Below are 21099 nucleotides of genomic sequence, written 5' to 3'. Positions count from 1 at the left end.
ATTTGAATGGTGTTTTTTGGGTGTGCACCAGAATCACCCCCAACCAAAGTAAAACGGTGTTTTGGCTTCCATCTACATAAAAAGAAGTTGATAACGCACTCATTGGGCTTATTTGAAATTGGTGTTTTTGGGGTTTGAATGCACATTCAACCAAAAATCGCATAGTGAAATGTTTGTTATCAGCCCAAATCAAGCATAGGTGTTTTGGTTCGATCTCAATACAAAGAGGAAGAAGAAGCTTGGATTGCACTTTCGGTGTTCATTCACCCAGAAACTGCAAAGCGAAGTGTCATAAGCATAAACAAAGCAAAACAGGTTGTTTTGGGTTCCATCTACATAGAAAGAAGAATCTTTCATTTCGCCATTTTCAAAGTCGTGTTTTTTGGTGTTAATGCACATTTGCCCAGAAATCGCAAAGTGTATGCAATGAGATCAAAATTACAAAAGACGGTCTTTTCGCTTCCTTATGCATAGAAAGAAGACGAATAAGCTTCGATTGGGCTTATTTCAATTCGAATGGTGTTTTTTGGGTGTGCACCAGAATCACCCCAACCAAAGCAAAACGGTGTTCTGGCTTCCATCTACATAAAAAGAAGTTGATAACGCACTCATTGGTCTTATTTGAAATTGGTGTTTTTGGGGTTTGAATGCACATTCAACCAAAAATCGCAGAGTGAAATGTTTGTTATCAGCCCAAATCAAGCATAGGTGTTTTGGTTCATTTCAATAGAAAGAGGAGCAATAAGCTTGGATTGCACTTTCGGTGTTCATTCACCCCACAAACAGCAAAGCGAAGTGTCATAAGCATAAACAAAGCCAAACAGGTTGTTTTGGGTTCCATCTACATAGAAAGAAGAATCTTGCATTTCGCTCATTTCAAAGTCGTGTTCTTTGGTGTTAATGCACATTTACCCCAAAATAGCAAACTGTATGTAATGAGACCAAAATAACAAAAGACCGTCTTTTCGCTTCCATATGCGTAGAAAGAAGACGAATAAGCTTCGATTTGGCTTATTTCAATTCGAATGGTGTTATTTTGGTGTGCACCAGAATCACCCCCAACCAAAGCAAAAAGGTATTTTGGGTTCAATCTACATAAAAAGAAGATGATATCGCTCTGATTGGGCTCATTTCAAATTGGTGTTAGAATGTACATTCAACAAAAAAATCGCATAGTGAAATGTTTGTTATCAGCCCAAATCAAGCATAGGTGTTTTGGTTCGATCTCAATACAAAGAGGAAGAAGAAGCTTGGATTGCACTTTCGGTGTTAATTCACCCAGAAACTGCAAAGCGAAGTGTCATAAGCATAAACAAAGCAAAACAGGTTGTTTTGGGTTCCATCTACATAGAAAGAAGAATCTTTCATTTCGCTATTTTCAAAGTCGTGTTTTTTGGTGTTAATGCACATTTGCCCAGAAATCGCAAAGTGTATGCAATGAGATCAAAATAACAAAAGACTGTCTTTTCGCTTCCTTATGCATAGAAAGAAGACGAATAAGCTTCGATTGGGCTTATTTCAATTCGAATGGTGTTTTTTGGGTGTGCACCAGAATCACCCCAACCAAAGCAAAACGGTGTTCTGGCTTCCATCTACATAAAAAGAAGTTGATAACGCACTCATTGGTCTTATTTGAAATTGGTGTTTTTGGGGTTTGAATGCACATTCAACCAAAAATCGCAGAGTGAAATGTTTGTTATCTGCCCAAATCAAGCATAGGTGTTTTGGTTCATTTCAATGGAAATAAGCTTGGATTGCACTTTCGGTGTTCATTCACCCACAAACAGCAAAGCGAAGTGTCATAAGCATAAACAAAGCCAAACAGGTTGTTTTGGGTTCCATCTACATAGAAAGAAGAATCTTGCATTTCGCTCATTTCAAAGTCGTGTTCTTTGGTGTTAATGCACATTTACCCCAAAATAGCAAACTGTATGTAATGAGACCAAAATAACAAAAGACCGTCTTTTCGCTTCCATATGCGTAGAAAGAAGACGAATAAGCTTCGATTTGGCTTATTTCAATTCGAATGGTGTTATTTCGGTGTGCACCAGAATCACCCCCAACCAAAGCAAAACGGTGTTTTGGCTTCCATCTACATAAAAAGAAGTTGATAACGCACTCATTGGGCTTATTTCAAATTGGTGTTTTTGGGGTTTGAATGCACATTCAACAAGAAATCGCATAGTGAAATGTTTGTTATCAGCCCAAATCAAGCATAGGTGTTTTGGTTCGATCTCAATACAAAGAGGAAGAAGAAGCTTGGATTGCACTTTCGGTGTTCATTCACCCAGAAACTGCAAAGCGAAGTGTCATAAGCATAAACAAAGCAAAACTGGTTGTCTACATAGAAGGAAGAATCTTGCATTTCGCTATTTTCAAAGTCGTGTTTTTTGGTGTTAATGCACATTTACCCAGAAATCGCAAAGTGTATGCAATGAGATCAAAATTACAAAAGACGGTATTTTCGCTTCCTTATGCATAGAAAGAAGACGAATAAGCTTCGATTTGACTTATTTCAATTTGAATGGTGTTTTTTGGGTGTGCACCAGAATCACCCCCAACCAAAGTAAAACGGTGTTTTGGCTTCCATCTACATAAAAAGAAGTTGATAACGCACTCATTGGGCTTATTTGAAATTGGTGTTTTTGGGGTTTGAATGCACATTCAACCAAAAATCGCATAGTGAAATGTTTGTTATCAGCCCAAATCAAGCATAGGTGTTTTGGTTCGATCTCAATACAAAGAGGAAGAAGAAGCTTGGATTGCACTTTCGGTGTTCATTCACCCAGAAACTGCAAAGCGAAGTGTCATAAGCATAAACAAAGCAAAACAGGTTGTTTTGGGTTCCATCTACATAGAAAGAAGAATCTTGCATTTCGCCATTTTCAAAGTCGTGTTTTTTGGTGTTAATGCACATTTGCCCAGAAATCGCAAAGTGTATGCAATGAGATCAAAATTACAAAGACGGTCTTTTCGCTTCGTTATGCATAGAAAGAAGACGAATAAGCTTCGATTGGGCTTATTTCAATTCGAATGGTGTTTTTTGGGTGTGCACCAGAATCACCCCAACCAAAGCAAAACGGTGTTCTGGCTTCCATCTACATAAAAAGAAGTTGATAACGCACTCATTGGTCTTATTTGAAATTGGTGTTTTTGGGGTTTGAATGCACATTCAACCAAAAATCGCAGAGTGAAATGTTTGTTATCAGCCCAAATCAAGCATAGGTGTTTTGGTTCATTTCAATAGAAAGAGGAGCAATAAGCTTGGATTGCACTTTCGGTGTTCATTCACCCACAAACAGCAAAGCGAAGTGTCATAAGCATAAACAAAGCAAAACAGGTTGTTTTGGGTTCCATCTACATAGAAAGAAGAATCTTGCATTTCGCTCATTTCAAAGTCGTGTTCTTTGGTGTTAATGCACATTTACCCCAAAATAGCAAACTGTATGTAATGAGACCAAAATAACAAAAGACCGTCTTTTCGCTTCCATATGCGTAGAAAGAAGACGAATAAGCTTCGATTTGGCTTATTTCAATTCGAATGGTGTTATTTCGGTGTGCTCCAGAATCACCCCCAACCAAATCAAAAAGGTATTTTGGGTTCAATCTACATAAAAAGAAGATGATAACCCTCTGATTGGACTTATTTCAAATTGGTGTTTATGGGGTTAGAATGCACATTCAACCAAGAATCGCAGAGTGAAATGTTTGTTATCAGCCCAAATCAAGCATAGGTGTTTTGGTTCGATCTCAATACAAAGAGGAAGAAGCTTGGATTGCACTTTCGGTGTTCATTCACCTAGAAACTGCAAAGCGAAATGTCATAAGCATAAACAAAGCAAAACAGGTTGTTTTGGGTTCCATCTACATAGAAAGAAGAATCTTGCATTTCGCTCATTTCAAAGTCGTGTTCTTTGGTGTCAATGCACATTTACCCAAAAATCGCAAACTGTATATAATGAGACCAAAATAACAAAGGACCGTCTTTTCGCTTCCATATTCATAGAAAGAAGATGAATAAGCTTCGATTTGGCTTATTTCAATTCGAATGGTGTTATTTCGGTGTGCACCAGAATCACCCCAACCAAAGCAAAACGGTGTTTTGGCTTCCATCTACATAAAAAGAAGTTGATAACGCACTCATTGGTCTTATTTGAAATTGGTGTTTTTGGGGTTTGAATGCACATTCAACCAAAAATCGCATAGTGAAATGTTTGTTATCAGCCCCAAATCAAGCATAGGTGTTTTGGTTCATTTCAATAGAAAGAGCAATAAGCTTGGATTGCACTTTCGGTGTTCATTCACCCACAAACAGCAAAGCGAAGTGTCATAAGCATAAACAAAGCAAAACAGGTTGTTTTGGGTTCCATCTACATAGAAAGAAGAATCTTTCATTTCGCTATTTTCAAAGTCGTGTTTTTTGGTGTTAATGCACATTTGCCCAGAAATCGCAAAGTGTATGCAATGAGGTCAAAATTACAAAATACGGTCTTTCCGCTTCCATATGCGTAGAAAGAAGACGAATAAGCTTCGATTTGGCTTCTTTCAATTCGAATGGTGTTATTTCGGTGTGCACCAGAATCACCCCCAACCAAAGCAAAAAGGTATTTTGGGTTCAATCTACATAAAAAGATGATAACGCTGTGATTGGGCTTATTTCAAATTGTTGTTTATGGGGTTAGAACGCACATTCAACCCAGAATCGCAGAGTGAAATGTTTGTTATCTGCCCAAATCAAGCATAGGTGTTTTGGTTCGATCTCAATAGAAAGAGGAACAAGAAGCTTGGATTGCACTTTCAGTGTTCATTCACCCAGAAACTGCAAAGCGAAATGTCATAAGCATAAACAAAGCAAAACAGGTTGTTTTGGGTTCCATCTACATAGAAAGAAGAATCTTGCATTTCGCACATTTCAAAGTCGTGTTCTTTGGTGTTAATGCACATTTACCCCAAAATAGCAAACTGTATGTAATGAGACCAAAATAACAAAAGACCGTCTTTTCGCTTCCATATGCGTAGAAAGAAGACGAATAAGCTTCGATTTGGCTTCTTTCAATTCGAATGGTGTTATTTCGGTGTGCACCAGAATCACCCCCAACCAAAGCAAAACGGTGTTTTGGCTTCCATCTACATAAAAAGAAGTTGATAACGCACTCATTGGGCTTATTTGAAATTGGTGTTTTTGGGGTTTGAATGCACATTCAACCAAAGCAAAACGGTGTTTTGGCTTCCATCTACATAAAAAGAAGTTGATAACGCACTCATTGGGCTTATTTGAAATTAGTGTTTTTGGGGTTTGAATGCACATTCAACAAGAAATCGCATAGTGAAATGTTTGTTATCAGCCCAAATCAAGCATAGGTGTTTTGGTTCGATCTCAATACAAAGAGGAAGAAGAAGCTTGGATTGCACTTTCGGTGTTCATTCACCCAGAAACTGCAAAGCGAAGTGTCATAAGCATAAACAAAGCAAAACTGGTTGTCTACATAGAAGGAAGAATCTTGCATTTCGCTATTTTCAAAGTCGTGTTTTTTGGTGTTAATGCACATTTACCCAGAAATCGCAAAGTGTATGCAATGAGATCAAAATTACAAAAGACGGTATTTTCGCTTCCTTATGCATAGAAAGAAGACGAATAAGCTTCGATTTGACTTATTTCAATTTGAATGGTGTTTTTTGGGTGTGCACCAGAATCACCCCCAACCAAAGTAAAACGGTGTTTTGGCTTCCATCTACATAAAAAGAAGTTGATAACGCACTCATTGGGCTTATTTGAAATTGGTGTTTTTGGGGTTTGAATGCACATTCAACCAAAAATCGCATAGTGAAATGTTTGTTATCAGCCCAAATCAAGCATAGGTGTTTTGGTTCGATCTCAATACAAAGAGGAAGAAGAAGCTTGGATTGCACTTTCGGTGTTCATTCACCCAGAAACTGCAAAGCGAAGTGTCATAATCATAAACAAGGCAAAACAGATTGTTTTGGGTTCCATCTACATCGAAAGAAGAATCTTGCATTTCGCTCATTTCAAAGTCGTGTTCTTTGGTGTTAATGCACATTTACCCAAAAATAGCAAACTGTATGTAATGAGACCAAAATAACAAAAGACCGTCTTTTCGTTTCCATATGCGTAGAAAGAAGACGAATAAGCTTCGATTTGGCTTATTTCAATTCGAATGGTGTTATTTCGGTGTGCTCCAGAATCACCCCCAACCAAACCAAAACGGTATTTTGGGTTCAATCTACATATAAAGAAGATGATAACGCTGTGATTGGGCTTATTTCAAATTGGTGTTTTTGGGGTTAGAATGCACATTCAACCAAGAATCGCAGAGTGAAATGTTTGTTATCTGCCCAAATCAAGCATAGGTGTTTTGGTTCATTTCAATAGAAAGAGGAGCAACAAGCTTGGATTGCACTTTCAGTGTTCATTCACCCAGAAACTGCAAAGCGAAATGTCATAAGCATAAACAAAGCAAAACAGGTTGTTTTGGGTTCCATCTACATAGAAAGAAGAATCTTGCATTTCGCACATTTCAATGTCGTGTTCTTTGGTGTTAATGCACATTTACCCAGAAATCGCAAAGTGTATGTGTCAGAGGCTCAGGAGCAGAAGAGCAGGGGAGAGAGCAAATAGAGAGCGGAGGAGAGGAATCAGAGGGGAGCGTAGGGGAATATGACAGTGGACCGAGAGATTCCATGAGCTTCTCCAGCGAATCAGAAGATTCCCAGGAGGGGGCGCCTATGGTAAGGGCGAGGCGAATCCCAGAGGGGACGATCCATAAACAGGGAACCAGAGGGGAGTCCCAAAGGAGTAGCGGAGAAGTAGGGCCAGTTCCCCCACCAGAGCACAGTGGGGGAGAAGAGGCATGGGAGTCAGGACCAGCGTCTCCTCCATCGGGGAGTGGGGATACGGAGGGAAGGGCAGGTCCAGCTAGCCTCCCCGAAAGGGGGAGCAGTGACACAAGTGTAACGGTCAGAAGGAAAGTGGGAGGCTGCGCGCGCGCGCCAAGTTCAAATGTGGAGGAGCGCGGGACAGCAGAAAACCCGGATTGGGAGCCAGGTCCTAAAGCCCGAAAGAGGGGGGAGGAGGAGTCGGGAGAATCAGCGTCAGAAGAATCTCGGAGGGCAGAGACTCCGACTAGCAGAAGGACCCAGAGAAAGAAGGAACAGAGGAAGAGGTGGAGTAGAGCTAGAATCTTAAGCTGGTGTCAGGGGGGCGGAGATTCAGATGGGACTTCTATGATCTGACGGATAGATGTAGCGTTGCGCGCTGCACGTCTGGAAATGAGACTGAACTTCAATAAAGACTTTTGAACTTGAGCAAGAAGCAGCGTTGGTCTTGTGTGAGCTGGGACCTTGGGCAGCGCTGACAAAGACGAATAAGCTTCGATTTGGCTTCTTTCAATTCGAATGGTGTTATTTCGGTGTGCACCAGAATCACCCCCAACCAAAGCAAAAAGGTATTTTGGGTTCAATCTACATAAAAAGAAGATGATAACGCTGTGATTGGGCTTATTTCAAATTGGTGTTTATGGGGTTAGAATGCACATTCAACCAAGAATCGCAGAGTGAAATGTTTGTTATCTGCCCAAATCAAGCATAGGTGTTTTGGTTCGATCTCAATAGAAAGAGGAACAAGAAGCTTGGATTGCACTTTCAGTGTTCATTCACCCAGAAACTGCAAAGCGAAATGTCATAAGCATAAACAAAGCAAAACAGGTTGTTTTGGGTTCCATTTACATAGAAAGAAGAATCTTGCATTTCGCACATTTCAAAGTCGTGTTCTTTGGTGTTAATGCACATTTACCCAGAAATCGCAAAGTGTATGTAATGAGACAAAAATAACAAAACACCGTCTTTCCGCTTCCATAGAGTAGACAGAAGACGAATAAGCTTCGATTTGGATTATTTCAATTTGAATGGTGTTTTTTGGGTGTGCACCAGAATCACCCCCAACCAATGCAAAACGGTGTTTTGGCTTCCATCTACATAAAAAGAAGTTCATAACGCACTCATTGGGCTTATTTCAAATTAGTGTTTTTGGGGTTTGAATGCACATTCAACCAAAAATCGCAGAGTGAAATGTTTGTTATCAGCCCAAATCAAGGATAGGTGTTTTGGTTCATTTCAATAGAAAGAGGAGCAATAAGCTTGGATTGCACTTTCGGTGTTCATTCACCCACAAACATCAAAGCGAAGTGTCATAAGCATAAACAAAGCAAAACAGGTTGTTTTGGGTTCCATCTACATAGAAAGAAGAATCTTGCATTTCACTCATTTCAAAGTCGTGTTCTTTGGTGTTAATGCACATTTACCCAGAAATTGCAAACTGTATGTAATGAAATCAATATAACAAAAGACCGTCTTTTCGCTTCCATATGCGTAGAAAGAAGACGAATAAGCTTCGATTTGGCTTATTTCAATTTGAATGGTGTTTTTTGGGTGTGCACGAGAATCACCTCAACCAAAGCAAAACGGTGTTTTGGCTTCCATCTACATAAAAAGAAGTTCATAACGCACTCATTGGGCTTATTTGAAATTAGTGTTTTTGGGGTTTGAATGCACATTCAACCAAAAATTGCAGTGAAATGTTTGTTATCAGCCCAAATCAAGCATAGGTGTTTTGGTTCGATCTCAATACAAAGAGGAAGAAGAAGCTTGGATTGCACTTTCGGTGTTCATTCACCCAGAAACTGCAAAGCGAAGTGTCATAAGCATAAACAAAGCAAAACTGGTTGTCTACATAGAAGGAAGAATCTTGCATTTCGCTATTTTCATAGTCGTGTTTTTTGGTGTTAATGCACATTTACCCAGAAATCGCAAAGTGTATGCAATGAGATCAAAATTACAAAAGACGGTATTTTCGCTTCCTTATGCATAGAAAGAAGACGAATAAGCTTCGATTTGACTTATTTCAATTTGAATGGTGTTTTTTGGGTGTGCACCAGAATCACCCCAACCAAAGCAAAACGGTGTTTTGGCTTCCATCTACATAAAAAGAAGTTGATAACGCACTCATTGGGCTTATTTGAAATTGGTGTTTTTGGGGTTTGAATGCACATTCAACCAAAAACCGCAGAGTGAAATGTTTGTTATCAGCCCAAATCAAGCATAGGTGTTTTGGTTCATTTCAATAGAAAGAGGAGCACTAAGCTTGGATTGCACTTTCGGTGTTCATTCACCCACAAACAGCAAAGCGAAGTGTTCTAAGCATAAACAAAGCAAAACAGATTGTTTTGGCTTCCATCTACATAGAAAGAAGAATCTTGCATTTCACTCATTTCAAAGTCGTGTTCTTTGGTGTTAATGCACATTTACCCAAAAAGAGCAAACTATGTAATGAGACCAAAATAACAAAAGACCGTCTTTTCGCTTCCATATGCGTAGAAAGAAGACTGTCAGAGGCTCAGGAGCAGAAGAGCAGGGGAGAGAGCAAATAGAGAGCGGAGGAGAGGAATCAGAGGGGAGCGTAGGGGAATATGACAGTGGACCGAGAGATTCCATGAGCTTCTCCAGCGAATCAGAAGATTCCCAGGAGGGGGCGCCTATGGTAAGGGCGAGGCGAATCCCAGAGGGGACGATCCATAAACAGGGAACCAGAGGGGAGTCCCAAAGGAGTAGCGGAGAAGTAGGGCCAGTTCCCCCACCAGAGCACAGTGGGGGAGAAGAGGCATGGGAGTCAGGACCAGCGTCTCCTCCATCGGGGAGTGGGGAGACGGAGGGAAGGGCAGGTCCAGCTAGCCTCCCCGAAAGGGGGAGCAGTGACACAAGTGTAACGGTCAGAAGGAAAGTGGGAGGCTGCGCGCGCGCGCCAAGTTCAAATGTGGAGGAGCGCGGGACAGCAGAAAACCCGGATTGGGAGCCAGGTCCTAAAGCCCGAAAGAGGGGGGAGGAGGAGTCGGGAGAATCAGCGTCAGAAGAATCTCGGAGGGCAGAGACTCCGACTAGCAGAAGGACCCAGAGAAAGAAGGAACAGAGGAAGAGGTGGAGTAAAGCTAGAATCTTAAGCTGGTGTCAGGGGGGCGGAGATTCAGATGGGACTTCTATGATCTGACGGATAGATGTAGCGTTGCGCGCTGCACGTCTGGAAATGAGACTGAACTTCAATAAAGACTTTTGAACTTGAGCAAGAAGCAGCGTTGGTCTTGTGTGAGCTGGGACCTTGGGCAGCGCTGACAGTAAGTCCCATCTCAAATAAACTCTGCGAGCTCACGGAGATAGGCAAAGATGACGACTGAGGAAAAAGTCAAGCAATTGCAGGAAGCGGTGTCAATGCTCTACGCAGAATTAGCTGCATCTAGGAAAAAAGAAGAAGACACAGCTGCGCTCTGCCAGGATCTGCAAGCCAGGTGGGACAAATGGGGAAAGGAGGGGCAGCTGGGAGCCAAGCCGGAGGGAGTTAGCCTCGGGAAAAGGGGGGCAAGCCTTGTGACCCATTTTGACGGGAACCTGCAGCAGTACCCTAACTTCAGAGCAGAAGTAGTCTTCGCGCTCAATTTGCTTCGGAAAGATTTTAGAGATGAGGAGGAGAAAGTGGGTTTCATAATCACTCATCTGCATGGGGAAGCTAAGTCGTGGCTGCGAACTTTGCTACGCGAAAATGACCCCGCCCTCAAAGATTCAAGCGCTTTTATTGGAGCCATGGACGCTTGCTTTAAATCAACGGTGGATGTGGATGTCGCTAGAAGGGAAATGCATGGATTGCGACAAGGAAGAGCGACGGTGCGCCAGTATCATTCCCGCTTTTTTGGGTTAGTAAATGTGCTGGGCTGGCAGAAGGACTCAGCTGCCGTCAGGGATCTGTTCTGGGAGGGGCTGAATGGAGCCGTTAAAGATGAACTGGCGAGGGGGGAGAGACCCCAAAATACAACAGAAGTAGTCCAAAGGGCGCTTGCAATTGGGGTGCGCCTGGAAGAACGCCCGTGGAGCAGGGAGGAGGGGCGAAGAGCAAACACGTCAGTTAGAACGACTCCCTTCCTACCCAGAGAGACAGAGCGCGCTCAGTCCACGCCTCCTCTCATAAGTGGAGAGGAGCCAATGGAAATCGGAGGTGCAAGGGCTCAGACAGCAAGCAGAGCCCAGACACCAGGAGCAGTCAAGGCGAAGGCTCCTAGAGGGAGCAGGAAGTGTTACATCTGTGACAGTGCACAGCACATGGCGAAAGAGTGTCCCCAGAGGCTCCAGAAGCACACTGCAGCCTCAGCAACTGTTAAAGGAGGAATTCAGCAGGGAATTGAGCAGCAGGGAAAAGGCGACGCCTGGTTGGAGATGGAGGCTCTGGGGCTCAACCAGGCGAGTCAGTGAAACAGTCCCCAGAGATTTTGCAGCCCACAGACCCCCTCCCACCCAAACCAGTGGTGCAACTCACTGCATCGCTCCAGCTGCCCGATGGGCTCACCCTGGAGGTCCCTATTACCATTGACTCTGGTAGCAACGCAGACTTTGTAGGGTTGGACTTCGTCAAGCAGCATCGCATAGCACTCCTGCCAGCCACGATGCCCCTAAATGTTGTCACGGTAGATGGCAGGAAGATACTGGGAGGAGAGGTGGTACAGCAAACACCGCCTCTGGTGATGCAAATTGGAAACCACCGCGAAGTCATCAGTTTCAACGTCACCCACCTGTCGGACACGCCCATAGTGTTGGGCATGAGTTGGCTGGATAGGCACAGCCCGGCATTAGCGTGGTACCAGCGGCAATTGACCTTCTGCTCTTCCTACTGCGCAGCGCACTGCATCCAGACCTGCCAGGAAGGAGAGGGGCAAGAGGATGCACCGCAGCTACACCTAGGCGTGGTGCAAGCGGTGCCCAACAAGTACAAGGACTTTTTGGAAGTCTTCTGCGAGAAGGAAGCAGACAAGCTGCCTCCCCACAGACCCTACGACTGCAAGATTGACCTCCTGCCAGGGGCGACGCTGCCAACTGGGAAACTGTACTCCATGTCTGAAGACGAAATGCAAGAACTCAGGGAGTTCATAGATCGCAATTTGAAGCGGGGATTCATCCGGGAATCCAAAGCAGTGGGGGGCAGTCCCGTGTTTTTCGTGAAGAAGAGAGACACGCCCGAACGGAGGCTCATAGTGGATTATAGAATCATCAATTCCAGGACAAGGCCCACAGCATTCCCCATGCCCAAAATTGACGACCTGCTCGCGACGGTGAGGAAGGGACGGATCTTCACCAAGTTGGATTTACGAGGGGCCTACAACCTTATACGCATGCGGGAGGGCGACGAGTGGAAGACAGCCATGTTTACGCCTTTAGGAACTTATGAATACAGAGTCATGCCGTTTGGTCTCCAAAATGGCTCCCATTGTTTCCAAGCTTTCATGCACCACGTGCTAGCGGGGCTCCTCTACAAGAAGTGCGTCTGCTTTTTAGATGATATCCTGATCTTTTCGGACTCGCAGGAGGCGCACGAGGAGGACGTCAAGGAGGTCCTGCAGAGACTACGGGAGCACGGACTTTACGCCAAACTGGAGAAGTGCCAGTTCGACACGACAGAGGTGGATTTCCTGGGCTACAAGCTGTCCGACAAGGGACTTGCCATGGACAGCGCCAAGGTCCGCTCAGTGTTGGACTGGAAGAGCCCGCGCAACCGGAAGGAGGTCCAGAAGTTCGTCGGTTTCGCCAACTTTTATCGCAAGTTCATCAAGGGGTTCGCGAAGGAGACAGCGGCCATCACGGACACCCTCAGCTCCAAGAAGAAGAAGTTCACCTGGACGGACCAGGCGGAGCAGTCCTTTCGGAGGCTCAAGCGTCTCTTCGCGTCCGAAGAACAGCTGCTACACGTAAACCCCAGCAAACCGATGAGGGTTGAAACGGACGCCTCGGACAGAGCGGTGGGGGCGGTCCTGTTGCAGCAAGATCCGCAAGGGGACTGGAGACCGTGCGCATTCTACTCCAGGAAGCTCAGCACGTCGGAGCAGAACTACACCATCTGGGACAGGGAGTTGCTGGCCATTCATGCAGCTTTCAAGGCGTGGCGGCACTTCCTCGTCGGAGCCAGACACACGGTGCAGGTTCGCACGGACCACAAGAACCTGGAGTACTGGCGCACGGCGAAATTCCTGAACCAGAGACACATCCGCTGGGCGGAGTTCTTTGCAGATTTCGATTTCCGGATAGAATACATCCCGGGAGACAACAACGTCATGGCGGATGCGCTATCCAGGAAGCCGCAGTATCTCGAGGAAGCGGCACCGGCAGCGGCCAAACACATTTTCGCACCAGAGGTGTGGGCGTGCGCTTCAGCCGCAGTGGACCTGGACGCAGTCCGTCGTGCGCTACAGGCGGATTCGTTTGCGCAAACCAAGATGGAGGAGGTGCGAAACGGCACAGCGAGGGACGACGAGTTCCAGATACGCGACGGACTACTCCTCCGCAAAGGGGCTCTCTACGTACCGGGAGAAGACCTTCGCGCGAGAGTCTTGCAGCAGCTGCACGACGCGCCCAGCGCTGGGCACTTCGGCAAGGACAAGACGGCGGAATTAGTCACCAGGGACTTTTGGTGGCCCAAGGTGCGGGGAGAAGTTGCGGATTACGTTTCCAGGTGTGACACCTGCCAAAGGGCCAAGCCAGTACACAGGAAGCCGGCGGGTCTGCTGGAACCGCTGCAGACGCCGCTCGAACCATGGGAGAAAGTGGCCCTGGACTTTGTTACAGATCTGCCCAGTTCGCGCGGCAAAACAGCAGTACTCGTGGTCGTAGACCTCTTCACCAAAATGGCGCATTTCATTCCGTGCGCGAAGGTGGCCACAGCGGAACAGACCGCCAAGCTGTTCATAGACCACGTGTTCAAAGCTCACGGCCTGCCGCGGTCCATCCTGTCCGACCGGGGCCGCCAATTCATCTCGAACTTTTGGCAGAAGCTGCTGGGCATCCTGAACGTCAAGATCAACTTAGCGTCGGCACGACACCCGCAGACCAACGGACAAGCGGAGAGGGTCAACGCCATCATGCAGCAGTACCTGCGATGCTACGCCAATCAACAGCCCTCGACCTGGGTGGACTACCTACCACTAGCCGAGTTTGCCTACAACAACACGAAGCACGGGTCTACAGGGGTGACACCGTTCTTCGCCAACAATGGGCGCCACCCCAGAACCTTCCCGGGGTTGGAGACCGAGGCAGAGGGGGAGCCACGGGGGGCAGAGCACTTAGCCGCAGAGTTACAGGAGGTCCATGAGCAACTCCGAAGGCACTTGGAACTCGCGAAACACGCCTACAAGATGCAGGCAGACAGGCACAGGAGGGTTGGGGAAGACATACAGGTAGGGGACTGGGTCTGGTTAGCAGCTCAGGCAGTGCCGGCCAGAACGCTAGCTAAGAGGAAGCTAGGACACAAGCAGCTGGGACCTTACCAGGTCGCGGCACAAATCAATCCAGTGGCCTACCGGTTGACACTCCCGGAGGGCTCCAGAATGCACCCAGTCTTTCACAGGTCAGTGCTCACGCCTTACAAGGCGCCCCACAGGTTTCAGGCGCCAGGGACCGCACCAGCTCCACGTAGCCCATCGCCAGCAGGGGAGGGACCACAGAGGGCGACGCCACTCAACGAGGTCACAGAGATTTTGGACTCCAGATGGGGGGAAGAGGGAGTTGAATATCTCCTCGCCAGGGAGGGTACTCCGGCCAGCGCCAACGAGTGGGTGCCGTGCTACGCCGTGGAGGAGCACTATCTCAAAGACGAGTTCCATTCGATCTTCCCACACAGACCCATGCCGGCGGAGTATTTTGACGACTGGCTTTTCACACCCACACTGTCAGCCAGCACGTTCCAAGGTTTCTCCTCAGATGAGGAGCCGACGCCGGGGATGAGCTCCCCGGAGGGGTCGCTCTCGGGGTTTGCCACGGACCGCTCCTATTGGTGGGACACTCAACCAGAAGTGGGGTGGAGCAGGGAACTGCTGAGGGGGCCCTTGCACACAGCCTCACCCGAGGGACCGGGGGGAGAGGAGGACATGGACGTGTGGGGGGAGGATCTTGGTTTTGAGCACGACAGCAGAGAAATGGAAGCAGAGGAAGTCGACGTCGACGAACCCATCGTGAGGGGGCCTGATCCCGCTGGACGGTTGCACACCAGGGAGAGAGAACGGAAGCCAGCACTCACACCCCCAGCGCTGGAGCACCTGGAACCCACACCCGAAGAGGGGGAGGGGGGAAGGGGGGGCTTCGAGGGGGGGATGGATGTCAGAGGCTCAGGAGCAGAAGAGCAGGGGAGAGAGCAAATAGAGAGCGGAGGAGAGGAATCAGAGGGGAGCGTAGGGGAATATGACAGTGGACCGAGAGATTCCATGAGCTTCTCCAGCGAATCAGAAGATTCCCAGGAGGGGGCGCCTATGGTAAGGGCGAGGCGAATCCCAGAGGGGACGATCCATAAACAGGGAACCAGAGGGGAGTCCCAAAGGAGTAGCGGAGAAGTAGGGCCAGTTCCCCCACCAGAGCACAGTGGGGGAGAAGAGGCATGGGAGTCAGGACCAGCGTCTCCTCCATCGGGGAGTGGGGAGACGGAGGGAAGGGCAGGTCCAGCTAGCCTCCCCGAAAGGGGGAGCAGTGACACAAGTGTAACGGTCAGAAGGAAAGTGGGAGGCTGCGCGCGCGCGCCAAGTTCAAATGTGGAGGAGCGCGGGACAGCAGAAAACCCGGATTGGGAGCCAGGTCCTAAAGCCCGAAAGAGGGGGGAGGAGGAGTCGGGAGAATCAGCGTCAGAAGAATCTCGGAGGGCAGAGACTCCGACTAGCAGAAGGACCCAGAGAAAGAAGGAACAGAGGAAGAGGTGGAGTAGAGCTAGAATCTTAAGCTGGTGTCAGGGGGGCGGAGATTCAGATGGGACTTCTATGATCTGATGGATAGATGTAGCGTTGCGCGCTGCACGTCTGGAAATGAGACTGAACTTCAATAAAGACTTTTGAACTTGAGCAAGAAGCAGCGTTGGTCTTGTGTGAGCTGGGACCTTGGGCAGCGCTGACAAAGACGAATAAGCTTCGATTTGGCTTCTTTCAATTCGAATGGTGTTATTTCGGTGTGCACCAGAATCACCCCCAACCAAAGCAAAAAGGTATTTTGGGTTCAATCTACATAAAAAGAAGATGATAACGCTGTGATTGGGCTTATTTCAAATTGGTGTTTATGGGGTTAGAATGCACATTCAACCAAGAATCGCAGAGTGAAATGTTTGTTATCTGCCCAAATCAAGCATAGGTGTTTTGGTTCGATCTCAATAGAAAGAGGAACAAGAAGCTTGGATTGCACTTTCAGTGTTCATTCACCCAGAAACTGCAAAGCGAAGTGTCATAAGCATAAACAAAGCAAAACAGCTTGTTTTGGGTTCCATCTACATAGAAAGAAGAATCTTGCATTTCGCACATTTCAAAGTCGTGTTCTTTGGTGTTAATGTACATTTACCCAGAAATCGCAAACTGTATGTAATGAGATCAATATAACAAAACACCGTCTTTTCGCTTCCATCTACATAGAAAGAAGACGAATAAGCTTCGATTTGGCTTATTTCAGTTCGAATGGTGTTATTTCGGTGTGCACCAGAATCACCCCCAACCAAAGCAAAACGGTTTTTTGGGTTCAATCTACATAAAAAGAAGTTGATAACGCACTCATTGGGCTTATTTCAAATTAGTGTTTTTGGGGTATGAATGCACATTCAACAAAAATCGCAGAGTGAAATGTTTGTTATCAGCCCAAATCAAGCATAGGTGTTTTGGTTCATTTCAATGCAAAGAGGAAGAATAAGCTTGGATTACACTTTCGGTGTTCATTCACCCAGAAACTGCAAAGCGAAGTGTCATAAGCATAAACAAAGCAAAACAGGTTGTTTTGGGTTCCATCTACATAGAAAGAAGAATCTTGCATTTCGCTCATTTCAAAGTCGTGTTCTTTGGTGTTAATGCACATTTACCCAAAAATAGCAAACTGTATGTAATGAGACAAAATAACAAAAGACTGTCTTTTCGCTTCCATATGCGTAGAAAGAAGACGAATAAGCTTCGATTTGGCTTATTTCAATTCGAATGGTGTTATTTCGGTGTGCTCCAGAATCACCCCCAACCAAAGCAAAAAGGTATTTTGGGTTCAATCTACATATAAAGAAGATGATAACGCTCTGATTGGCCTTATTTCAAATTGGTGTTTTTGGGGTTAGAATGCATATTCAACCACGAATCGCAGAGTGAAATGTTTGTTATCTGCCCAAATCAAGTATAGGTGTTTTGGTTCATTTCAATAGAAAGAGGAGCAACAAGCTTGGATTGCACTTTCAGTGTTCATTCACCCAGAAACTGCAAAGCGAAATGTCATAAGCATAAACAAAGCAAAACAGGTTGTTTTGGGTTCCATCTACATAGAAAGAAGAATCTTGCATTTCGCACATTTCAAAGTCGTGTTCTTTGGTGTTAATGCACATTTACCCAGAAATCGCAAAGTGTATGTAATGAGACCAAAATAACAAAAGACCGTCTTTTCGCTTCCATATGCGTAGAAAGAAGACAAATTAGCTTCGATTTGGCTTATTTCAATTCGAATGGTGTTATTTCGGTGTGCACCAGAATCACCCCCAACCAAAGCAAAACGGTGTTTTGGCTTCCATCTACATAAAAAAAAGTTGATAACGCACTCATTGGGCTTATTTCAAATAATAATAATAATAATAATAATAATTTATTATTTATACCGCGCCCATCTGGCTGAGTTTCCCCAGCCACTCTGGGCGGCTTCCAATCAGTGTTAAAAACAGTATAGCGTTACATATTAAAAACTTCCCTGAACAGGGCTGCCTTAAGATGTCTTCTGAATGTCAGGTAATTATTTATCTCTTTGACATCTGATGGGAGGGCGTTCCACAGGGCGGGCGCCACTACCGAGAAGGCCCTCTGTCTGGTTCCCTGTAACCTCACTTCTCGCAATGAGGGAACCGCCAGAAGGCCCTCGGCGCTGGATCTCAGTGTCCGGGCTGAACGGTGGGGGTGGAGACGCTCCTTCAGGTATACAGGACCGAGGCCGTTTAGGGCTTTAAAGGTCAACACCAACACTTTGAATCGTGCTCGGAAACGTACTGGGAGCCAATGCAGATCTCTCAGAACCGGTGTTATGTGGTCCCGGCGGCCACTCCCAGTCACCAGTCTAGCTGCCGCATTCTGGATTAATTGCAGTTTCCGGGTCACCTTCAAAGGTAGCCCCACGTAGAGCGCGTTGCAGTAGTCCAAGCGTGAGATAACTAGAGCATGCACCACTCTGGCGAGACAGTTTGCGGGCAGGTAGGGTCTTAGCCTGCGTACCAGGTGGAGCTGGTAGACAGCTGCCCTGGACACAGAGTTAACCTGCGCCTCCATGGACAGCTGTGAGTCCAAAATGACTCCCAGGCTGCGCACCTGGTCCTTCAGGGGCACAGTTACCCCATTCAAGACCAGGGAATCCCCCACACCAACCCGCTCCCTGTCCCCCAAAAACAGTACTTCTGTCTTGTCAGGATTCAACCTCAATCTGTTAGCCGCCATCCATCCTCCAACCGCCTCCAGGCACTCACACAGGACCTTCACTGCCTTCACTGGTTCTGATTTAAAGGAGAGGTAGAGCTGGGTGTCATCTGCATACTGATGAACACCCAGTCCAAACCCCCTGATGATCTCTCCCAGCGGCTTCATATAGATATTAAAAAGCATGGGGGAGAGAACAGAACCCTGAGGCACCCCACAAGTGAGAGCCCAGGGGTCTGAACACTCATCCCCCACCACCACTTTCTGGACACGGCCCAGGGTTTTTGGGGTTTGAATGCACATTCAAACAAAATCCCAGAGTGAAATGTTTGTTATCAGCCCAAATCAAGCATTGGTGTTGTGGTTCATTTCAATAGAAAGAGGAGCAATAAGCTTGGATTGCACTTTCGGTGTTCATTCACCCACAAACAGCAAAGCGAAGTGTCATAAGCATAAACAAAGCCAAACAGGTTGTTTTGGGTTCCATCTACATAGAAAGAAGAATCTTGCATTTCGCTCATTTCAAAGTCGTGTTCTTTGGTGTTAATGCACATTTACCCAAAAATAGCAAACTGTATGTAATGAGACCAAAATAACAAAAGACCGTCTTTTCGCTTCCATATGCGTAGAAAGAAGACGAATAAGCTTCGATTTGGCTTCTTTCAATTCGAATGGTGTTATTTCGGTGTGCTCCAGAATCACCCCCAACCAAAGCATAAAGGTATTTTGGGTTCAATCTACATAAAAAGATGATAACGCTCTGATTGGGCTTATTTCAAATTGGTGTTTTTGGTGTTAGAATGTACATTCAACAAAAAAATCGCATAGTGAAATGTTTGTTATCAGCCCAAATCAAGCATAGGTGTCAGCGCTGCCTGAGGTCCCAGCTCACAGAAGACCAACGCTGCTTCGTTCTTTAGTATAAAAGTCTTTATTGAAGTTCAGTTTCACTTCCACACGCGCAGCGTGCAACGCTACGTCTGTAACCTTAGATCGCCGAAGCTCCGTCTGAATCTCCTCCCCCCTGACACCAGTTTAAGACTCTAGCCTTACTCCACCTCTTCCTCTGTTCCTTCCTCCTCTGGGTCCGCTTGCTCGTCGGGGTCTCACCCTTCCTAGACTCTTCTGACGCTGAGTCCCCTGATTCTCCCCCCTCCCTCCTTCGGGCTTTAGGACCTGGCTCCCAATCCGGGTTTTCTGCTGTCCCGCGCTCCTGCACATTTGAACTTGGCGCGCGCGCGCAGCCTCCCACTTTCCTTCTGACCGTTACACTTGTGTCACTGCTCCCTCCTTCGGGGAGGCTAGCTGGACCTGACCTCCCCTCCGTTTCCCCACTTTCCGACGGGGGCGTGGTCAGCCCTGACTCATCTTCTCTCCCCGCTGGAGGAGAGGCTGGTCCTGACTCATGTGACTCTTCCCCCCCACTGCGCTCTGGTGGGGGAGCTGGTCCTGATCCTCCGCTGCTCCCTTGGGAGTCCCCGCTGGCCCCTTGCTTCTGGTGCGTCCCCCCTGGGACCCCCCTTGCCCTTACCATAGGCGCCTCCTTCTGGGAATCTTCTGATTCACTGGAGAAGCTCATGGAATCTCTCGGGTCACTGTCATACTCCCCTATGCTCCCCTCGGATTCCTCTCCTTCGCTCTCTATTTGCTCTCTCCCCTGTGATTCTGCTCCTGAGCCCCTGACATCCATCCCCCCTCGAAGCCCCCCCTTCCCCCCTCCCCCTCTTCGGGAGTGGGTTTCGGGTGCTCCCGTGCTGTGGGTGTGAGTGCGGGATGCCGTTCTCTCCCCCTGGTGTGCAACCATCCAGCGGGATCAGGCCCGCCCGCAATGGGCTTGTCGACGTCGATTTCCTCTGCTTCCATTTCTCTGCTGTCGTGCTCGAATCCAGGATCCTCCCCCAACACGTCCATGTCCTCCCCTCCTCCTGGACCCTCGGGTGAGGCTGTGTGTAGGGGCCCCCTCAGCAGTTCCCTGCTCCACCCCACCTCTGCTTGAGTGTCCCACCAATAGGAGCGGTCTGTGACAAACCCCGAGAGTGACCCCTCCGGGGAGCTTGTTTCTGGCGTCGGCTCCTCCGCTGATGAGAAACCCTGGAATGTGCTGGCTGACAGTGTGGGTGTGAAAAGCCAGTCGTCGAAATACTCCGCCGGCATGGGTCTGTGTGGGAAGATTGAATGGAACTTGTCTTTGAGGTAATGCTCCTCCACGGCATAGCACGGTACCCACTCGTTGGCGCTGGCCTTCCCTGGCGAGGAGATATTCAACTCCCTCTTCCCCCCATCTGGAGTCCAAAATCTCCGTGACCTCGTTGAGTTGCGTCGCCCTCTGTGATCCCTCCCCTGTTGGCGATGTGTTACGTGGGGCTGGTGTGTCCCCTGGCGCCTGAAACCTGTGAGGTGCCTTGTAGGGTGTGAGCACTGACCTATGAAAGACTGGGTGCATTCTGGAGCCCTCCGGGAGTGTCAACCGGAAGGCCACTGGATTGATTTGTGCCGCGACCTGGTAAGGTCCCAGCTGCTTGTGCCCGAGCTTCTTCTTAGCTAACGTTCTGGCCGGCACTGCCTGGGCTACTAACCAGACCCAGTCCCCCACCTGGATGTCTTCCCC

Source organism: Podarcis raffonei, chromosome 16, assembly GCF_027172205.1.
Source record: "Podarcis raffonei isolate rPodRaf1 chromosome 16, rPodRaf1.pri, whole genome shotgun sequence".
Lineage (NCBI taxonomy): Eukaryota > Metazoa > Chordata > Lepidosauria > Squamata > Lacertidae > Podarcis > Podarcis raffonei.
The sequence above is the reverse complement of the archived record's forward strand: the minus strand, read 5'-3'. Positions refer to the sequence as shown.